This window comes from Rhinatrema bivittatum, chromosome 1, assembly GCF_901001135.1.
Source record: "Rhinatrema bivittatum chromosome 1, aRhiBiv1.1, whole genome shotgun sequence".
NCBI lineage: Eukaryota > Metazoa > Chordata > Amphibia > Gymnophiona > Rhinatrematidae > Rhinatrema > Rhinatrema bivittatum.
The window spans coordinates 435,845,282-435,866,204 of NC_042615.1; positions in this window are offsets into that span (position 1 = coordinate 435,845,282).

The window sequence follows — 20,923 nt, forward strand, 5'->3', positions numbered from 1 at the left end:
AATTCTCAGTGTCCAATCTAGCGCTACCTAACGCTTTAGAAAGCCGGCAAGGTCACTCTGAAAACTGAACCCTTAGGCTTCTGCCTGGCAAATACTGAGACATAATTTTCCTGAGGAAACCAGAGCACCAAGTGCACTCTCCTTCCCCTTCTCAAAACGGAGACTTCAAAACCTGTCAAGAAAGTCTCCCTTTCCTCTTTTCTTAGCCATGGAAGCTGAAATCACACAAGAACATATCTGTGGCATCAGGAAGAAAGATTAACAGTGTAAATAGTGAAAATCCTTTCATGCTTATTTCTATATCGTTTACATGTGTCCTATGCTGAACTGAGTGATCTCTCTTTGTTCTCTCTGCACAGGGGGACAGTCAGGAACTGCCTTCCTTTATCTTGTATAAAATAGTTTGATTGCTTAGTTAGTCCATTTGAATGCACAAGGTGAATTAAATCACAGGTAACCTATGGTAAAACAGAGTGATCTGTGGCAACTTTAGCTGTAACATTTCTGCTTGGGGGTAACCTGCATGGAGCAGCAGTTACAACCTAGGGATGTGCATTTGTTCAAAATGAATAGATATCCCGAAACAAACTTGAGTCCAGTATGTTTCTTTCAGGAGTCCCCGAAATGAATGGAGAGGGAACCCCAAATGAAACAAATCCTATTCATTTCATTCATTTTGACAGGAACGATTACTATGAGACTATTAAAGTCAATTGTCTCATAGAAATCAATGGAGAGCAACAGGTGTCCAGTTAGGAACTGATACATAGAGCAGCCAGCCAGCAGTCAGGGGTAGGATGGACATGTTTTCAAGGAAACAACAAAGACGATGTATCGCAGTCAAACATTTTTCCAATCCAACCTATTTCTGTGCACTGGATCCTGTGGTGCTAATTTTGAAGACTGAGCATGTCTGAGACTTCCTGTGCATTGCTTCTGAAGGGATAATCTGTGAAGGATGCTGTTTGAACTCTGGTTAACTTTTCCCAAACAACATTTTGGCTGCTGCCCATTTTGGGTTTGTCATTGTGCCAGTCAGTAGAGAAAGTCAGCCAGGCACTGAAGCAGAAGTTCTGTATCAGACATGTTGCTGCTTTTTCCTGGAGGCAGTGTGGAGAGCTGTTACTGATTTTGTCTCTATCTGCCTGGACAGTGGGCAGTGGGCAGTGGACGTTAGGTGAGCACTAAGCACAGTGCAGAGACTGCAGCGTGCCAGAATGTGTTGTGGAGTCTTTCACTGAGCTCAGCAGTGTCAGAACTCATTCACACAGTGTGACACTTAGTGCAGCATTGTCTCTGTTTTCCCTGCTCATACACATTAGCATGACACAGTCAGTGGGCAAACAATCAGTTATGGTACCACTGATTAGAGATGAGCTTCGTTTTTTACTACCGGGTCGTTTTTTGAGTCGGACGCTTTGGGGTAAAGTTAGTTTTTCCTCAGTTAGTTTTTTGGAAAAACAAACAAAAAACTAAGCAGGAAAAACGAAACTGGCCCAAAAACTGACGTGGGAAAATGAAGCTCAAAAAAACTCACCCAAGCATTAAAATTTAGTATAATACAACCCCCCCCCCCCCCCCCCCACCATCCCGATCCCTCCCCAAGACTTACCAACATCCCTGGTGGTCCAGCGGGGTCCCGCGAGCGATTTGTCCCTCCGTGCCGTCTGGCCTGCCTCGCTCAAAATGGCGTCGATAGCCTCTGACCTACTACTGTCACATGGCCATCGGTGCCATCTTGTGCTCCTACCATGTGACAGGGGCTGACCAATGGCACCGGTAGCCCCTGTGACATAGTATGGGCAAAGGCTATCGGCACCATTTTGATTACTGGCAGCCGACGGCAAGATCACTCCCGGACCCCCGCTGGACCCCCATGGACTTTTGGCCAGCTTGGGGGGGCCTTGTGACCCCTCCAAGACTTGCCAAAAGTCCCTGGGGGTCCAGCTATCGGTGCCATTTTGATTACTGGCAGCTGACGGCGAGATTGCTCCCGGACCCCCGCTGGACACCCAGGGACTTTTGGCAAGTCTTGGGGGGGGGGGGGGGGGCAAACATCCCTGGGGGTCCAGCAGGGGTCCCGGAGCAATCTCCTGCCCTCGGGCCATGGGCTGCCAGTAATCAAAATGGCACCGATAGCCTTTGCCCATACTATGTCACAGGGGCTACTGGTGCCATTGGTCAGCCCCTGTTACATGGTAGGAGCACAAGATGGCGCTGTTGGCCTTGTGACAGGGGCTGACCAATGGCACCAGTAGCCCGTGTGACATGGTAGGTCAGAGGCTATAAGTGCCATTTTGAGCGAGGCAGGCCAGACGGCATGGAGGGACAAATCGTACGCGGGACCCCGCTGGACCACCAGGGATGTTAGTAAGTCTTGGGGAGGGATTGGGATGGTGGGGGAGGGGATTGTATTATACTAAATGTTAATGCTTGGGGTGGTTTTTTATTTAAAAAAAAATAAAATGTGCCCCTCCCCCTGTACAAACCCGAAAAACACATTTTTCTCGTAGTTCGGGGAAAATCTGTTTCGGGGGGTGGGGCCCCCGAACCACGACGAGTTAGGCAATTTTGTTGAAATTGCCTAACTCATCATAAACGAATGCATATCTCTACCACTGATATATATAAAATCATTTTAATCTTCAAACTCCCAGTGACAAAATCAATCATGTCAGGAATAGGGAAAGGTAGAGCAGGTAAAGTAAATGTTTCCAAAATTGGCAAGCCACAACCAAAGAAGTAGTCATGCACTTAAGTTGAAGTGAGATTTCTTCAATGAGGCAGAAGCAAGCTCTATCCAGAAAAAAGCTAGGATATGGAGACAAGCATGTGCCACTGCAGAGTACAAATGGCATTGAGCATGTTTCACTCCATTCTATTTTCGCAAGCAGAGAGTAGCAGCAAGGCGAAAGGGGTAGGAGAGCAAGAATGCCAAAAAAGAGCAGCCCTGGTTCAGTTAAAGAGTCTTTTCTGGACTTGTCTGAATCAGAAGATATTGAAGGGATACTGGAAGAGGAAAACTTGGGAAACATATGCATTAGTGTTTTAGCATCATCCAGTTCATTGATAGAGCAAAATGAGGAAAGTAATAATGAGCAGGCAGCACAGGTGTTGAGTGCAACTGATGCCCCTGGCATTATTCCTCTATGTCTAGCCTCTATGTCAGCTCCAGTGCCAACATCCTCCACTGAGGATGTAAAGAAGGGATTGCAGAAGAAATCTACGATCTGGAGGCACTTCAAATTTAGGGAGGAGCCGAGTTTTGCAGAGTGTAATCACTATGCAAAAGATGTCAGTTGAGGGAAGCAAATACTGACACGCACTATCAGCTGCAGAAGTAGTACCCATTAGTACTGGCAGCTGGGGAGGGTGGAAGTACTTGTGGTAGGCCAGGGACAACTTCATCCATTCAGGGGCATGTGGTGGAAAAGAGATAGAGTATTACTCAAGTTGATCCCAATGCCTCCACCCCTTCCAGCAGTAAGGTGGCAGGTCAGCAGCCCCCTGCCAAGCGTCAGAAGCAACAATCTACCATGGAGGAATGGGGTAGTGTTCGACAGCAATATGCTGGGGTAGGAGACAGGCAGCAGAAAAAGTTAGAATAAGGAGCATTGATGAAATGATTGCCCTTGATGTCCAGCTTCTGCAGCTAGTGGAGAATGTGGACTTTAAGCGGTTTGTGCAGCTGGCATTCCCACATTACAAAGTCCCCGCCAGGACCATCTTTAGTAGGACGGCTAACCCCAGTGTGTACAACCAGTGCCATAGTCACATCTGGGTGCTGCTGGTTAAGGCAGAGGGGAGTAGCATGCATTTCACCCATAACATCTGGATCTCCATGAATGCTACACACTCTTATCTCTCCCTGACAGCACATTGGTGGGATCTGATAGAGACAGGAGGGAGGCAGAGCATCAGGGTGTAGGTGGACTTTGCTGCACACCCAGTCAATGGATGAATCCCATACCTCAGCCAATATTCTATCAGCCATAAGAGAGATGCTGCTAGACAGGAGAGCTATGGCAGCAGAGCTAAGAGCTTAAATGCAGGGGTTTTTTTGGCACAAATTTTGTTAAGGCAATATATGATGGGGGCGTAGAGGATATCCGATGATTTGTATATGCTTTGCACCTAGGAGTGAAGGATGACTTAGGGCTGGGGTTCAAGAACTATCAGGATGAATATTTGGCTGCTTTGCACCTCTCATATTGCTTTGGTATATTGATGCCTCTCTTTCAGGCCAAAGCAATATTGGTACACATACAATGGAAGAAATACAGGCGCAACAGAAAAGTTGCTCAAGATTAACCATTTCGCTATTCTGAATGTGACAGAGCAGTGAGAGAGATTTCATATAAAAACAGAAAATTATCAAATGGAAAAGCGTGAGGTCAGCTAAAGAATATGGGAAAAGGTTTCTAAATAAATCAATTCTCACCATTTTCCATGAAAACCATACCACACTCAGAGAAATAATTTAGATGTCCTGCATGTGATGTTTCCTTCTGAAAGCTCATTTCACAAAATAATCAAAATTCCACCCAGCACCTCTGGGGTCTTTGTGCCACTCAGCCTTGCTTCCATGCCCAGGCCTTACACCTTGGATTTCTGTTTGCCACTGTGGCTGCTGTCATTCACCAGACCTTATATCATGAGTTGTTCTTGCTAGTCTGACAGTCTTACATCTCTCATGTTGTTTGGAATTTTGAAGTCACTCTTTGTACTGCTTGGCCCCTTTATTAGGGCCTTCTCTGTGTGTGTGTGTGTGTGTGTGTGTGTGTGTGTCTGTATGTGTGTGTGTGTGTGTGTGTGTTGGGGGGGGGGGGTTCTGCCACCTTTTATTTACACTTTTATTAATTTCACGTCTTAATTTCACATGAAATACAGGAAAAGCATTTAACAAGTATACATAAAAATAAAATAAACCAACAAGTAATCTTTATGCAAAAGCTGACATAATAGGGGGACATTTAAAAATAATAATAATAAAAAAAATTGTCAGGAACTCCCAATCCCATTTAACCAGGATTACTTGTATCCAACAAAAATCTCTCAAGATCTGTAGGATCCAAAAATAAAAACTTGTTACCTTGGAAGCAAATGACACACTTACATGGGAATTTCAGATAAAAGGAGGCACCTAGGTCTAGCACTCGAGTCTTCAATAAAAGAAATTGCTTCCTTTTTGCCTGAGTTTCCCTCGAAACGTCTGGAAAGATCTGAATCTTTTGACCACAAAACATACTGTCCTTATACTTAAAGTATTGTTAAAAGAAAAAATCTTTATCTGAGTGTAACACAAAGGTAACCACCAATGTGGCTTTGGTATGAATATCATCAGCTTCCAATAAGGATGAAATATTAGGGCTTCTTATTGGTGTTAACATATCAAAAGACCCATCTACCTGATTTTCTCCCCTCTTTTTAATAGGCAAATAATAAGAATTAGATAATAAGAATATTTTATCATTTGAAAATTGGAGAACTTTTGCATATTTTTTAAATAACTCAACCCCAGATAAAAGACGTGTAATAGGAAAGTTTAATAAACGCAAATTGTTTGATTGGAGACGATTCTCCAAAATTTCACATTTTTGATGGATCGTCAAGTTATCTTTTATACTTAAAATTAAAGTTGATTGCAAAGTAGATATAACTCCAGATTGCAATGTAACTTCAGATTCCAACCTTGATGATCTTTTCTCTAATTCTGACAGTTTGAGAGAAGCTTTTTCAGTATATAAAGATAATTGGCTTACTGAATTTGTTAAATGTACTTTCTGTCCTAGAAATAGCTCTCCAAATATCTTTTAGGGAAACTTCTGCAGGTTCCTCATTGCTATTCAATGATCCTTCATTTAATATATTTAAAGGAACTGGATCAGGAACCGGTAGTATAGTATTTGTTACAAAATTATCTACCATTCCCCCAGACAAGCTTTTACTACATGAAGGTCTAGAGTTCAAGACCTCTTGAGCTTCTAAAGTATTCATATTATTAAAATATAAAGTTGAATCTAAGGAAATAATGAGATTTTCTTGTGACATACCAAGCGGAGATTGAGGTTTGGGAGGAGGATAAAGATATCCCAGCTAATTAAGGACTTGTGTCATGCAGTGGTGAATTAGCCTTAATAATATGCTGATCCACAGGCCCATGGACCAAGACTGGTGTGGAAACAGATATCGAGGCTTTCCCTTTCCTTTTTTCCCCCATAACTACTTCAGACGTTTAGGACAAAAAACCGGCATAAGGGGCGCGCCCCTTTGGTGTGTGGCTTTGGCATGCTGGCGGCGATGCGCCGTGGGGCACTACAATTTGAAGTCCTCGGGAGTCCTCCAATGGGCAAGGTGACCAGGGAATTGCCCATGGATGTTGCAGAAACCTCCAAGTCCCGACAGGTAAGACAAGAAGGCAGGGTACCCCTCACACACCACAGGGCAATGCAATTTGATGTCCTCGGGGGTTCTCCGACGGGCAAGATGACTAGGAAATTGCCCATAGATGTTGCAGAAGCCTCCAAGTCCCGACAGGTAAGGCAAGAAGGCACGGTCCATCTCACCCACCACTGGGTGCCGCAATTTGAAGTCCTCGGGTGTCCTCCAATGGGCAGGGTGACCAGGAAATTGCCTGTAGATGTTGCAGAAGCCTCCAAGTCCCGACAAGTAAGACAAGAAAGCAGGGTCCCCCTCATACACCACTGGCGCCGCAATTTGAAGTCCTCAGGGGGGTCCTCCAATGGGCAAAGTGACCAGGGAAATGCCCATAGATGTTGCAGAAGCCTCCAAGTCCTGACAGCTAAGGCAAGAAGGCAGGGTCCCCCCTCTGCCACCTTTTCTGCTTTGTTTCCCGTCAATGCTGCCTTAGGAAGCTGATGCCACTTTTGGTGCCAGGTTGCCACTCAAGATGCCATTAAGTATTCATTTCACTGCTGCTGGTGCCCTCTTATGGAGCCTTGGGGTAATTTTCCCACTTTTTTTTTTTACTCCTCTCATAGTGATTTGGAGAACTCTTGCAAATGCTGGTACCCTTTGACCCTTTATGGAGCCTTAGGCTATTCATGCCATTTGGTGCCATATTCCACAGTCTTTCTACCATGGAGTTCATTCCCCTTCTGAAGATTTCTGGAGCCCAATATAGTCTGTATTGCTTCCCTCACTGACTTTAATGGCAAACAAAAAACAAATCAAATGAAAAAAATTAATTTTTTTTGTTTTGAAATTAAAAAAACAAATTGGGGTCTCCACAAAAAATTCGAAATGAAATGAACCAAAAAAATTTCCCGCACATCCCTAATTACAACCCTAAATAGTGGATATGTTGGTAACTTGCATTGAGCAGCAGTTACAACCTTAAATATTTTTCTGGGCAGACTGGATAGACCATTTGGGTCTTTATCTATCATCATTTACTATATTACTATATAGAAGAGGATTCTATTAGGAGAGGATCCTCCACCACAGAAACAATACCAAGTGTCTCATCAGACAGAGAAGCCAGTAACTAAAACTGTAACTGTACTTCTAAAAAGCATTCTGAATAGGCCAATATCTTCAATATGGAGCTATCCAGACTGGCTGGAAGTAAAACAACATGGATTATGGAGACTCACCATCAAGTTTAAAAATCAGCAAAGCCAGTAGTAGCTTTGTACCCTGAAATGGTTTCAAAATTGAGCCCTAATTATATTCTCTGAAGCACTACATGTAATGAATAATAATTATCCTTAACTCATTTCCTTGAGTTTTTTGGAATCCTAAAAAAGAAAACTGATGTTTTGTTCTCTGATACTGAAATGGGGTATAACATCCATTGTTCATAGTGGTGCACAGGCACCACCATCTTTGGAAAGGTGTGTTCCATGCACCACCAATTTTAAAAGCCCACAGCCCCCAGGAGAACCCAACTCACCTGGTGGCCAAAGTGAGAGGCCCCATGGTCACTGAAGGATCGCGGCAGGCTTGGCGATCCAAGTGGAGGAGGCCCCGTGGTCACAGGGACCAAACTGCAGGAGGTCTGAGTGACCACTGGGGATCCCATCCTGCCCAGCAGCCAAAGTGAAGGAGGCCCCGCGGTTGCTGAAGGATCAAACCATGCTGGGAAGCCAAGTGAAAGAGACCTGGGGATGTCAATCCTCTCGAACATTAGTGTATGTGTGTGTCTGTCTGTTTGTCTAAGCGAGACGGAGCCAGTGTGTGTGCTTAAGAGATAGGGAGCCATTGTGTATGCTTGAGATAGGGGGAGCCAGTGTATGAGTGTGTGTTTGTGTGTGCCTGAGAGAGAGGGAGTTAGCATGTATGTGTGTGCCTGAGAAAGGAGCAACTATGTGTGTGCATGCCTGAGAATGAGGGATCCAGTGTGTGTGTTTGTGTGTATCTGAAAGAGAGGGAGCCAATGTGTGTGTGTGCCTCAGAGAGAGGGAGGGAGCTAGCATGTATGTGTTTATCTGTGAATCTGTGTGAGTAATGAAAGAGTATTTGCGTGTGTCTGTGTGAGCATCAGAATGAACATGTATCTATATGAGAGAGGAGTAAGTTTGTGCACCTGTCTTCCCCTCCCACTAATCCATGATAATCTCAGGGTGACCGGATGTCAAAAGTTCCCAGGTATGAAGAGTGAGTGATTTTTCTTATTCTTATTGATTTTAATTAATTGGGTGATATTTGATCTGTATGATGTTTTGAAATATTTTATTGGTATTTGAGAAATGTAAAAAAATTATATATGCATTTTTAATTGTTGGATGTTGTTCTGGTCATCAGCTGTTTTGATATATATTGATTCTTTTTATTAATTTGAATTTAATATTATAATTGCTGCTTTAGATTTCTTGATTTTATTGCTTGATGTTTTCTGTTTTTTGCTTGATGTTTTTCTGTTTATTGCTTGATGTTTCTGTTTTTCCATTGGTGCACTGCATATAAAGTATGACATTGCGATTTCCAGTTCAATTTTTGTCTGCATGCTTTTATTTATAGTCTCTTTATTCTGAATTTTGTGAGGGTCTGTCTGTGTACTGCATGTGTAACCAAGGTGAGGTATTTTGGTAGCATGTAGTTTCTGTGTAGGGATCTATAGCAGCTTGGTTTGTTCGGTTTTCCTGATAAGTGGTATATTTGTGTTTTAAGACCTGGTGTAATATTTGCTGTGCTGCCTTTTCATAGCTACGGTTGTTACTATTTGAGTGCTGGCAGTTAGTGCTGGTTTGGAATGGGAGGTTTATTATATTGTAATTGTATTTTAGTTTGTTCATGGCTTTCTGAAGACCAAGCCCACACCCAACAGGCGTTATAGTAGTCCTAATACCATATGTTCCAAGGGTCTTTTTGTTTTTGTATGCAGAGTTTTCTGGTTGACACATCAGCAGTGCATGTAAATATAATATACATGTTGTTGTGATAGTTTTACTTCAAAAGACTGTCTTTTTCATGTAAAATCTTGTATTATAAATGCATAATTTTATATTGTGTGTGGAGAGGGCTATGGTTGGGGGAGGCCTGGGCACAAAGCTGTAAGATTTATTTAGGGTGCCTAAGACCCTTGCACTGGTCCTGATTAGAAAAATAATACTCCCTTCTTCTACTTCCTCATTCCCCCTTCCCTCTCAGTCACACATCCCCTCCCTCCCACTTACCCCTTCTCTTCTCTGCCTGGCACAAAGCTGTAAGATTTACTTAGAGTGCCTAAATACCCTTGCACTGGCCCCTCCTCAGGGAGGGGCCAACATAGTAAATTGTTTGCACAGGGCAGCAAAAAAGCTAGCACTGGCCCTACTCAGCAGTGCTCTGAGGTGATACGCTGGAGGGTTCCCATCCCTCTCCAGTGAGAAGATACCCCATGTGGTAGTGAGTGGAGGGAGGGGGGTTGAGTGACTGAGAGGGAAGGTATGGGCTGAGTGGCAGGGAGGGATGTGTGTTGAGAGGGAAGGGGCGAAAGGGAGGGAGGGGGTGAGTGACTGAGAGGGAAGGGAGAATGAGGAAGTAGAAGAGGAGAGTAAGATGAAGAGAGAGCTAGAAGGGTTTTATGAGAGAGGAGAAAGTTTGTGTGTTCCCTGCTCCCCTCCACCTCTTCTTCACTAATCCATGACAATCTCAGGAGACTGAAAATCAAAAGTTCCCAGGTGTTACTTCAAAACGTTTCTGGTAGTGAAAGGTGTTTGTGTGACTGTTACCAAGGTGACACCAGAATTTTAATTTTCTTTTGTATGGTGAGTTGGTGTGGGCTGCCTTTTGGGTACCTTGGCAGGGGTGGCAGCAGATGTGTGTTTGTGTGGGGGGGGGGGGGGGGCATCTCATCTTATCCTATCCCTCGCCTCAGGCAGAAGAGCTGTTCCTAACTGCTGGCATCAGTTACCAATAAAGTAAAGCTCTGTTCCTGCTCTGTGAACTACCTCCCACAACCTGACATCATCATCAAAGGCCAGCTCGATGTCGCATATTTTAGCATGTCAAAGGAGACATTTTCAGCCTGGCCTTTATTGGTGATGTCAGGCTCGGGAGGCAGCTCAGAGAGTTGGTCACATGGCAGCAGCAAATTTTCTTGCGCACCACCAACTTCAGCAGTCACTCTATGCCCCAGTGCTGAAACATGTTTAAAAAGCTGAACAGACTAGCTAGAATGTGTTGTTTATGCAACACACGAGTTGTTTGAGTGATATTTGACCTTATGTAGGCTGGAAGGATTTCAGACTTGTTTTTATCTAGATTAGCTTTTCATCTACACAAGGGTACCCAAGAAAGGAGTTTATCACAGTCATCTTATCTCCTTTCACTCTACAGTTGCAGCTTTGTGAAAAAAAGTAGTGCAGTTGCTTAGTCCACTTGCCTGTGTAGAAATAAAGGTCAAACAATAAGTTGTAGGTGACATCTTTTTGTTAGAGTAAACTTAATACATTTGTGATTTGCTCTTAAGAACTATGATTCTTTCTTCAGCAAGAAGTTAGTTCAATAAGAAGGTATCACATACAGTTTCTTTGTTGACCTCTATTTTTATTTTAATTTATAGAAAAATAGGATAGATGTACTAAGCATTTTTTATCTAGGCATACTAGATAACAGTAGAGGACAGCAGCGAAAGACAATTTGGCCCACCCGATCTTCCAAGTTGCCTGAAGCCTCATTACTCTAGCTGAGAGTATTTCCTTTACTGTCTTCACGGTTCTAGGTATGGCCATCCCGCTTACTTACTTTAACGCGTTAACTACCACCTACTCTGGGGTAAAGAGATCTCCCGGCTATCAGACGTACAAGTTTTACTGCCTGCTGGGTATCACTTATTCTCCCTAGCTGAAAAGTATAAGCAAGTCAGTAATGTTGCCAGCTAGCTCTATTTTTCAGGATAGATGGATCCATCCCTGAATTTACTCTTTTGTGAACATGGTCTTGAAGTCTTTCTTTTTTGAGGGAATCCAATAAAGAATTCAGAATTATACATCCATTCATACCATGGAGTAAAGCTAGGACTGGATTAATCTATTGAAAAAATGGAACAAGCTGCAGCCCTGCATGTCAGCCTGTATCCCATGCTAGCAAACGTGCCAGGCAGACAGAAAGGTGTATATAAAGGAGGTCTTCAAGGACATAGTAGCGAGGTCTCAACTCCAGTCTAGCAGCCCTTTCACTGCTTTGGAGAATCAAGGTCACCTGGAAGGAGACCATCATTTTTATGTGGCAGGAAGTGATCCTGTAGCTAGGACTTGCCCCAAGGTAATACTTTATCATCTTGCATCAAAGATGTGTCCACGGGAGCGTGTGGCTAGGAGGGATGGGTAGGATTGTCATTATAGCTGGTCATTTGATCATTAGGATTTTATGTAGCTAGGCGGCTGGTGCACGTGAGGATTGCTTGGCAACTTGCCTGCCAGGTGCAAAGATAGCGGACATCACATGCCACATAACATAAATGACATAGGAAGGTGCTGGAAGGAGATTCTTGGGGCTAAATTTAGGATTTTAGGTAGCAAATTGAAATCAAGGGTCGCATTCTCAGAAATGCTTCCCATTCCACATGCAGGTTCCCAGGGGCAGGCTGAGCTCTAGAGTCTCAATGTGTGGATGAGACAATGGTGCAGGGAAGAAGGTTTTAGGTTTGTTAGGAACTGAGAAACATTCTAGGGAAGGAGGGCCTATTCCAACAGGTGGCCTCCACCTTAACTAGGGTAAAACGTGGCTGCTGGTGTTAACATTTAAAAAGGATATAGAGAAGCTGTTTAACAAGACCATGGGAGAAAGCCAACAGTCACTCAGAAATACATGGTTTGAAGGGAGGTATCTTCCAAGAATACTTGCAAAACAGGGAAGCTACAGGGTGACCCATGGAAAAGTAGCCCGCCTCCAATACCAGTGCCATTCAGGCAGGCTATTTTTCCATGGGCCACTCTGTAGAATATCTGAGTAGAAAGACTGTGGTTAAGGCTAAAGTAGTCCAGAAGGATGCAGATAAAAAGCAACAGAACAAATAACTGTATACTGCCTGTATCATCTGCCAATTAGCAGGTTGTGAATTCAAATAGAAATGAAAGTACAAATAGAAAATATGAGGTCTACGTTCAAAAGCATTTGGCTAGCTAATGCAGACGTAGTCAGGTAAATGAATATTTGTGCACATATCCAGCTAAATTCTAGCAAGCTAATAAGTTAGGTGGAAAGAATTTATCCTAAGTTAAGGGCATTCCGTGGCCATAACTAGGAGGATGTGAGTTAGCCGACTAAGGCCTGGATTTTCTAAGTTTGCAGAACTTAGAAAATCCGGCAGTAACAGGGGGCGAGCCTGCAAAAGCCGGCAGCGATTGCACCTCCGCGGTGCAATCGCTGCCGGCTTTCACACCTAATAGCGCCACCGTGAAAGGCGGCGCTATTGGGCATGCTACTGGCGGCAATAACGTGGCCAGCAGACTCCGCCCTGACTCCTCCCCTTCCGGTGCGGACTCTGCACTGACTCCGCCCCAATTTAGATATCGGGGACTTTTCGCCTGCGATATCATTGGAAAATGACCCCCTAAGTTAAACATTTAACTCCAATATTCAGAGTTAGACAGATGACTTATCCACTATGTCTGGTTAGGCCAAATAGCTGTCCTAAAGTTAGTCAGCTATATTCAATATTTATTATTTATTTATTTAGAATTCTTATATACTGACATTCTTGTACAATTAACAAATCATATCGGTTTACAATCTAACAGAACAATCGCGGTTAAGGCGTTACATTAAAACAAAGCTTCTAATAGAGTAAATAGAGTAAATAGAACAACATAACAGTGGCAGCTAAAACATAGGGTCTAGTATAAATATGAGAATAAATATGGGAATAAAAATGAGAACAAGTGAACAAGTATAAATATGAGAACAAGTGAACAAATCAAATGAAGCGTAAAGGGGACCCTGAAGGACAATTATATTCTGTTATGTCCTTTGACCTGTGTCAAAATGGTCTTGGGAATCCGGGAAGGCTTGTCTGAAAAGCCATGTTTTGAGGTGTTTCTTAAATGTTTGATGACAAGGTTCTTGACGAAGCTCTGGAGGAAGAGAGTTCCAAAGGGTGGGTCCAGCTGTTGAGATTGCACGCTTTCTTAGTGAGGTTTTGAGCGGTGGGGCATATAATGAACCTTTATATGCATTTCTGATTGGTCTGTCTGATGTATGCAGACGGAGTTGAGAGCTTAGATTGAGATGGGCGATGTCGTGAATGTCCTTGTGGATCATCAACAATGCTTTGAAGGTAATCCTAGATTTTATGGGAAGCCAGTGAAGGAAATGAAGGATGGGTGTGATATGGGCTCTTTTATTAGAGTTTGTGAGTAACCTTGCCGCGGCATTCTGGACCATCTGAAGGGGTTTGGTAGTTGTCGCTGGGAGACCTAGCAGTAGAGAATTGCAGTAGTCTAGCTTTGTGAGGATAATTGACTGAACTACTAAACGGAAGTCATTGAAATGCAGGAGAGGTTTCAGATTTTTGAGAACTTGTAGTTTAAAGAAACATTCTTTGGTTGTGTTGAGGACGAAAGATTTTAAGTTGAAGTGGTTATCGAACCGAACCCCTAGGTCTCTGACGGAAGGGGAGTGGTTGATGAATGCTTTGGCGAATTGGGATGTGCTTTGAGAGTTGAGGAGAACGTGGTTTTCGTCTGGTGAAATGAGGATCTCAGTCTTGTTAGAGTTGAGGATAAGGTTAAGGCTGGTAAGCAGACTATTGATGGATTGTAGACAACTGTTCCAGTGAGCCCACGTTTTTTGCAGGGATTCTGTGATTGGTAGGAGGATCTGTACGTCGTCGGCAAATATGTAATGCTTTAGTTTGAGGTTGGAAAGTAATTGGCAAAGTGGCAGCAGATAAATGTTAAAGAGTGTGGGGGAGAGGGATGATCCTTGTGGGACTCCCCAGTTTGATTTGATTGGGTGTGATTCCTTGTTATTAATCCTGACTTTGTAGAATCTGTTCTCAAGGAACGATTTGAACCAACTAAATGCCTCTCCTTGGATACCGATATCTATTCTATTGGATACTGTATCCAATATCAGTATCTATTGGATACTGATATCTATTGGATTATATTCAATAGTGTGGCTACATTATTGAATATAACTCCAAATTTAGCCAGATAAGATTATCTAGAATATTTTGCTTTCTGCACTGTGCTTGAATATGGACCTCATTTTCCAAGGAGTTACCATGTGTGATAATTCTGCAAATCGTGCTAACAGCAGTTAACACGAATGCCAATTTTTAATTCAGGGGGCAGAGCAAATGTAAAGTAGGGAGGATTTATCATGTGCTGCGAAACAGCCACACTGTTAGCACGGCCAATAACTACACCTCTTTCATTACATTGTGCACTACAGGAGAGAGAGAGAGAGAGAGAGAGAGAGAGAGAGGGTACTGGATGCATGGAATGGCCTCCCAGTATTGGAGGCAAAAATGGTGACTAAATGCAATTCTTCATGGGATAAATACAGGGGGATCTCTGAGGGAGTGAATGTAATTGTAAGGACTACACAAATTTGATGGATGGGTAGACTAGATGGGACATATGCTCTTTTTCTGCTGTCATGTTTCTACTTTTCAGTTATTATTTATTTGATTTGATTGACTGCTAATCGATGAGTTGCTCTCATTTATACAAGTACTTCAAGTAATTCTTCCTCTGTAAATGGGTTTGCAATCATTTCAGAATGATTTATTTCTCCTCTGCTGGCTCCAACCACATTAACCTCACTCTTTCCTTTTATCTTATTTATTCCTTCCTAGTTTCACTCTCTCCTTCATGTATTTAAAGAAGGTTTTATATCCTCTTTTTATTGATTGTTTTGCCACTGTTTGCTCCTTTGCTCATCAATTGCCTTCTTTTCCTCCTTTGTTTTTTCTGATAATTTAGCCTTTCCTCCTCATTCTATGTTTTTTTTTATATTTACTGACTGCTGGTCTTTTTTGTCCTTACTATTTCTACCCTACAGAACCCCATTGGTCTGTTTTTCCTCTTCCCTTTGCTGACTTGCCTTACTTGGAGATTTATTGCTATCTCTCTACTCTCTTTTATTGCTGTTCTTAGTTCTTCTGTGCTCTCAAGATCTTGGATTCCTGATAGGGCTTCCTCTACAAAATTGCTCATCATTATGAAGTCAGAGCTCCTGAACACTAATGGGTAAATTTTCTGAGGGGTTATGCATGTATAAGCAGCATACATGTGAATAAGTAGCCTGTATTCATGAACATGCCAAGGGCCCTGACTTTTACAGTCTGGGAAACTGATAAGCAAGAGAGTAACCTGAACAGTGCAGCAGATACTGGCATAAGCTTGCTGGGCAGACTGTGTGGATCATTTGGTCCTTTTCTGCCATCATTTCTGTGTTTCTATAAACATCAAATTATGTGTGTATTTTCTGCTTCACATGCACATTTACTGGAGCAAAAAAGGGGAGGTCTAAGGATGTTCTGGGAGCGGGGTTATGACCTATGTGTGGAAGTTGCTATTTTATAAGAAATTTACGTGAACGCATTAGCCTACCTATTTCCACAATTTTACATCTGCTAATTGATTTGAGTAAGCAAAATCAGACTTGTCTATTTATTTATTTGCAAGGAATATGTTCCTCAAAGTTGAAACAAAAAGTCTCAAATGGTATGAAGCTGGCAGGAGTTTGAAGTCAATGTCTTTTACAAATACCATCTGTAAAATGCTTTCGACAATGAAAATTATTGAAAAGATCATTTGGATGTAACATTTCAGGTTTGTGGAAGAAGCTTCACCTTGAATTAAGAGAGAATGTAGATCTGAATAGGAAAAAGTAAAAAACTTGCTTTATGATCCAATTCTTTAACATGAAGTGCTGCAGTAAAATGGTCTAAGTTGAGTAAATAGAAGTTAGGCAAAGGGTCCCATATGATGTTGTTTTTATTTTGTAAATTTTGTCATTTTACTTTTTATTTCAATTTGTTATTGTTTTTATTAGTTATATTTTAAATCATGCGTTGCTGATTGAATTGTTCAAAGTATTAATACTGTACATTGCTTTGTATGATTTTTAAAATCAGTAAAGCAATTCATAAATATTATTAAATAAATAAATACATGCCTTTACTTATTTAAAATATTAATATCCCATGCATTCCAATCGTTGTGTTCCGTGGCCGCAGGTGCCCGCGGCCACGTCCCCCTACCTTACCGCCACGGCAGCATCAGGGGAGGCGCCTGCTGTCAGTCCCCGTTCTCCCCGCGCACTGGTGCGGGCCTCCGAGTTGGCTGCCGGGTCAGGAGCTGTCCCTGCTCCTCCCACACGGCATCAGGCAGCTCTCCTCTGCAGCCCGATCCAAGATGGCCACTGCCATCTTAGGCATGAGGCCGCGCCTCCTTCTGAGATTTAAAGGGACCTCTTCCCTTTAATTACCTGCAGCTGATTCCAAAGAGCCAGAGCAGAGGAAGTATATAAGGAGACTTCCTCTGCTCATTCCTCGACTTGGCAACGTCCCACATAGTCAGGTCTGCTTGCTTCGGTGAGGTCTTGTACTTCGGATCCTTGTTCCTGTCTTGTCTTGGTGTTCCTGGTTCCTGACTTCGGATTGGCTAGCGGTGATTCCTGGTGTGTGACTTCGGACTGGCAAGCGGCGATTCCTGGTGTGTGACTTTGGACTGGCAAGCGGCGATCCCTTGGTATAAGACCTCAGACTGGTAAGCGACGACCCTCTGGCACTTGACCTCAGACTTCTTCTGGACCATCGTCTCCAAGGGCCCACCTAAGTCCCAGCGGCTCGGGTCCCTATGGGCTCCTCCCGGGGGGACCGTGGGCTTCCAGGGGTGAAGCTCCAGTTAGCCCTTGCACCGAACTCTCGACTCCTTGACCTCTCAAAGGTCCACCTAAGTCCCAGCAGTCCTGGTCTCTACGGGCTCCTCCTGGGGGGACCGCAGACTTCCAATGGCAAAGACTCCATTCTTCTCCTTGACATCACGACTCTTCGTCTGCTTCCACAGTCGCCTCAGTCTCCAGTCCCAAGGGTCAGCTGGTCGCATCTTCTGTTCTGCCTCGCCACCCAACGGGAGAACCTATGGATCTTCCTCCTAAGGTATTCCATCCTCCCGTCGGCCCAAGGGTTCACAAGCCTGAGCATAACACCAATGTACAGGGCAAGTAACAGGGTTAACATACTTAATTAAAATTTAACTTGCAATGAAACATATGACATAAAAAATAAAATGAAATAAAATAAATACAAGGTACAGCTGCAGTTCACTAGATATGAGTCTTTTGTCTGTATAGGGTGAGCTGAAGGCGGAATTACTGCCTAAAGACAAATAATATTATAAAGATGGTGGAAATGCTTCTTTGAATAGATGGGTTTTTAAAGCTCTTTTGAACATATCTGAGTCTTGTATAGATCAGATGATTAAAGAAAGTGAGCTCCAATATGTTGTGCCTGCTAGGAAAAAGCTCTTTCATGGGTACTAGATAATCTTGCTGCTCGGGGATCGGGAACTTCTAATACATGCTGTGTGGTGGATCAAAGGATTGTAGAGGGGATGTATAATCTGATAAGCTGCACAGTTTATAAACTAGAATACATCTCCATGCATGTTTAAAATTATGAGAGGTCTAGAACGGGTAGATGTGAATCGGTTATTTACTCTTTCAGTCCGTCCACCGCCGGGGAAGGGGGGAGGGAGTTGGGATGGCTGGAGCAGAGCTAATGCGCATTGTGAAATTAAACCAGACTGAGCCATGGCAATGCGTGGCCGGGTACAGCTAGTCCTTAATATTTTTTGTTATATTTGTTTAATGTTCACCCACTAAGGTTTAATGCTATATGCCTTTAATGTTCAATTAAGGTTAATGTTACAATGTATAAGTAGCACGACACCCCTGTCATACTATTCCAACTGTTATAATGTGAACCGATGTGATGTACTCCAATGAATGTCGGTATACAAAAGCAAATAAATAAATAAATGTTCTTGGAGGAGAAGTCCATTAATGGCTATTTATCAAGTCTACTTAGGGAATAGCCACTGCTATTAATTGCATCAGTAGCATGGGATCTTTTTAATGTTTGGGTACTTGCCAGGTTCTTGTGGCCTGGTTTGGCCACTGTTGGAAACAGGATGCTGGGCTTGATGGACCCTTGGTCTGACCCAGCATGGCAATTTCTTATGTTCTTATGTTCCTTGCATCTGTTGGATACTTGTGATCCTAACTGACCACTGTCAGAGACAGACTCTGGTCTCTATGGACCTTTTACTGACCCAGCATGGCATATGTTATGAAATAACCCAGGCCTGCCAGGTTTTATTATATTTTGGCCTACATTTTGGGCTTTTCCTCCTCATTTCATCCACTCCTCTTGTGGGATGATGTTTAGGCTCATATATATGGGAGCATGTGCAAAAGCTCTTTGCGTCCCCCAGATGGACTGATCAGATGGTATAAGGGTTGTCTGCTTCACAGTGGACAAGGTCACAGGAGTTAGTTTGTGGTGCTGAGAGTTGGAGAAAAAGATTTTTGAGATTTTTTGTGGAACTGTGGCACAGTTTGTTATCCACGATCAAGAAACAGTGGGCAGCTGTTGCCCTGAGGACTGTTTTTGCCTTAACATCATTTGGAAGGATGGTTCTTGAAATGTTTGGAATTTTTCTATTCCATGTAGAGTGTGTGGCTTTTTTAAAATGTTTCCCCTCTAGCTTACTCTGGAGGATCAGGACCATTTCCTTACCCTTTTTGGAGAGGGTTTCATGGACACTAATCCAGAAGTATTAGCTTGACGTAATCCTTCTCTCTGACACCTGAGTTGAGACTTTATCTTCGTTTGTTTTATCCAGTTTTCATCTCATCTACCTTGAGATGATTTGCACTTATCCAACTTATAGGGTTTATGCCATGTTATGTTATGTTATGCCATGTTATTTTATGTTATGTTATGATTGGTTCCTCTGTCAATTTACCAATTTTGTTCTTTGTAACGCCTTAGCGAACGTTGTGGGTACACTGTAAACCGTTGTGATATGTATATTTTACAGGAACATCGGTATAGAAAAGCTGAAAAATAAATAAATAAATAAATAAATAAAAGAAGGGAGTACAGATGGATAAGGACATTGTTGATTTTCTTGTTATGAATTTTATAATTTGTTTTATGATTTTTGCCATACTGGCATGGATCCTATTTTTCAAGCTTCAGTAAAGTGTTTTTTTTCTCTCTCACAGTCACCATTCAGTGACTGTGAGAGAGAATGAGTGCTAAACACACTGAGGTCCATATTCAGTAAATTGGCTAGCGCAAACATAGCCAGATAAATGCAAAGTCAAAAAAGAGCTATAATTTTCAAAACAAAAAAACTTTTCCAGATAAGTGCAAATATCTAGCTATAGCCGGATAAAACTATAGATGGATATTCACTATGAATATCACCATTTAGCTGGATAACTCACTTATCCATCTATGTAGTGAATATTGCCAATCAGCCAAATAAATGTGTTAATCCAGCTAACTGGTGATATTCACCACAAAGACGGATAAGTAAGTACTCCAGCTATATACAATATCACAGGTTGGCCAGATAACATATGTAAATGTATATATAGCAAATACTGCCAGTTAGCCAAATAATTCATTTATCTAGCTATTTAGCGAATATTGGCAGTTAGCCAGATAACTCACTGACATAGCTGGATCAAAGTGTTGGAAGCATGCCTTCTGCTGAATGTGTTATCATTTTCCAAAATGGCTGTCAAAAGTCAGAAGCCTAACTTATTTGATGAAGAAAAGGAAGTTTTGGAAAAGCTTGTTCTTCCCAAGGTCCTGGTCTCAATAGAGGGAATCTTCAGGCCAAAACAGATTCCAGGAACTGAATCAGGAAGGCCTTTATTGGGATGGATCTGATGCATCCAGGGGTACTTGTAGGACATAGTGGGGGAAGGCAGAGTATCAGTTGTTGGGAAGATAAACTCCAGATTTACAACCAGTTAATCTGCATCATAATGGGCCAGCTAATTTTAGAGAAGGTGTTGAGAGATGCTCAACCCCTTGTTGTGGCATTAGGGGAAGACACAAACGTGTTGAAGTGGCAAGATGTGTCAGTGATCAAACATTTATCATATGGTACATGGGTGATTAGGAGCTATTTAGTTATTCACACAACACTGTTCCCATGTACATCTGGAGTGTAACAGAAGTGAGGCTTGTTCTGAAGAGCAGGTGTGCTAGCAGATGGGAGTTGCAAACAGAACATTCTGTGTATGTTGAAATACAGTAGATGTGCAGGACACCATTCAACAGGGCTTCCAAAACCTATCCTGGGGACCTCACAGGGAGTCAGGCTTTCTGGATATCCAAAATGAATATGCATGAGATAAATTTGCATATCATGGAGAGTCCATATATGCAAAATAATCTTATTCATAATCATTGTGGATATCCCCAGGACAGGTTTGGGAA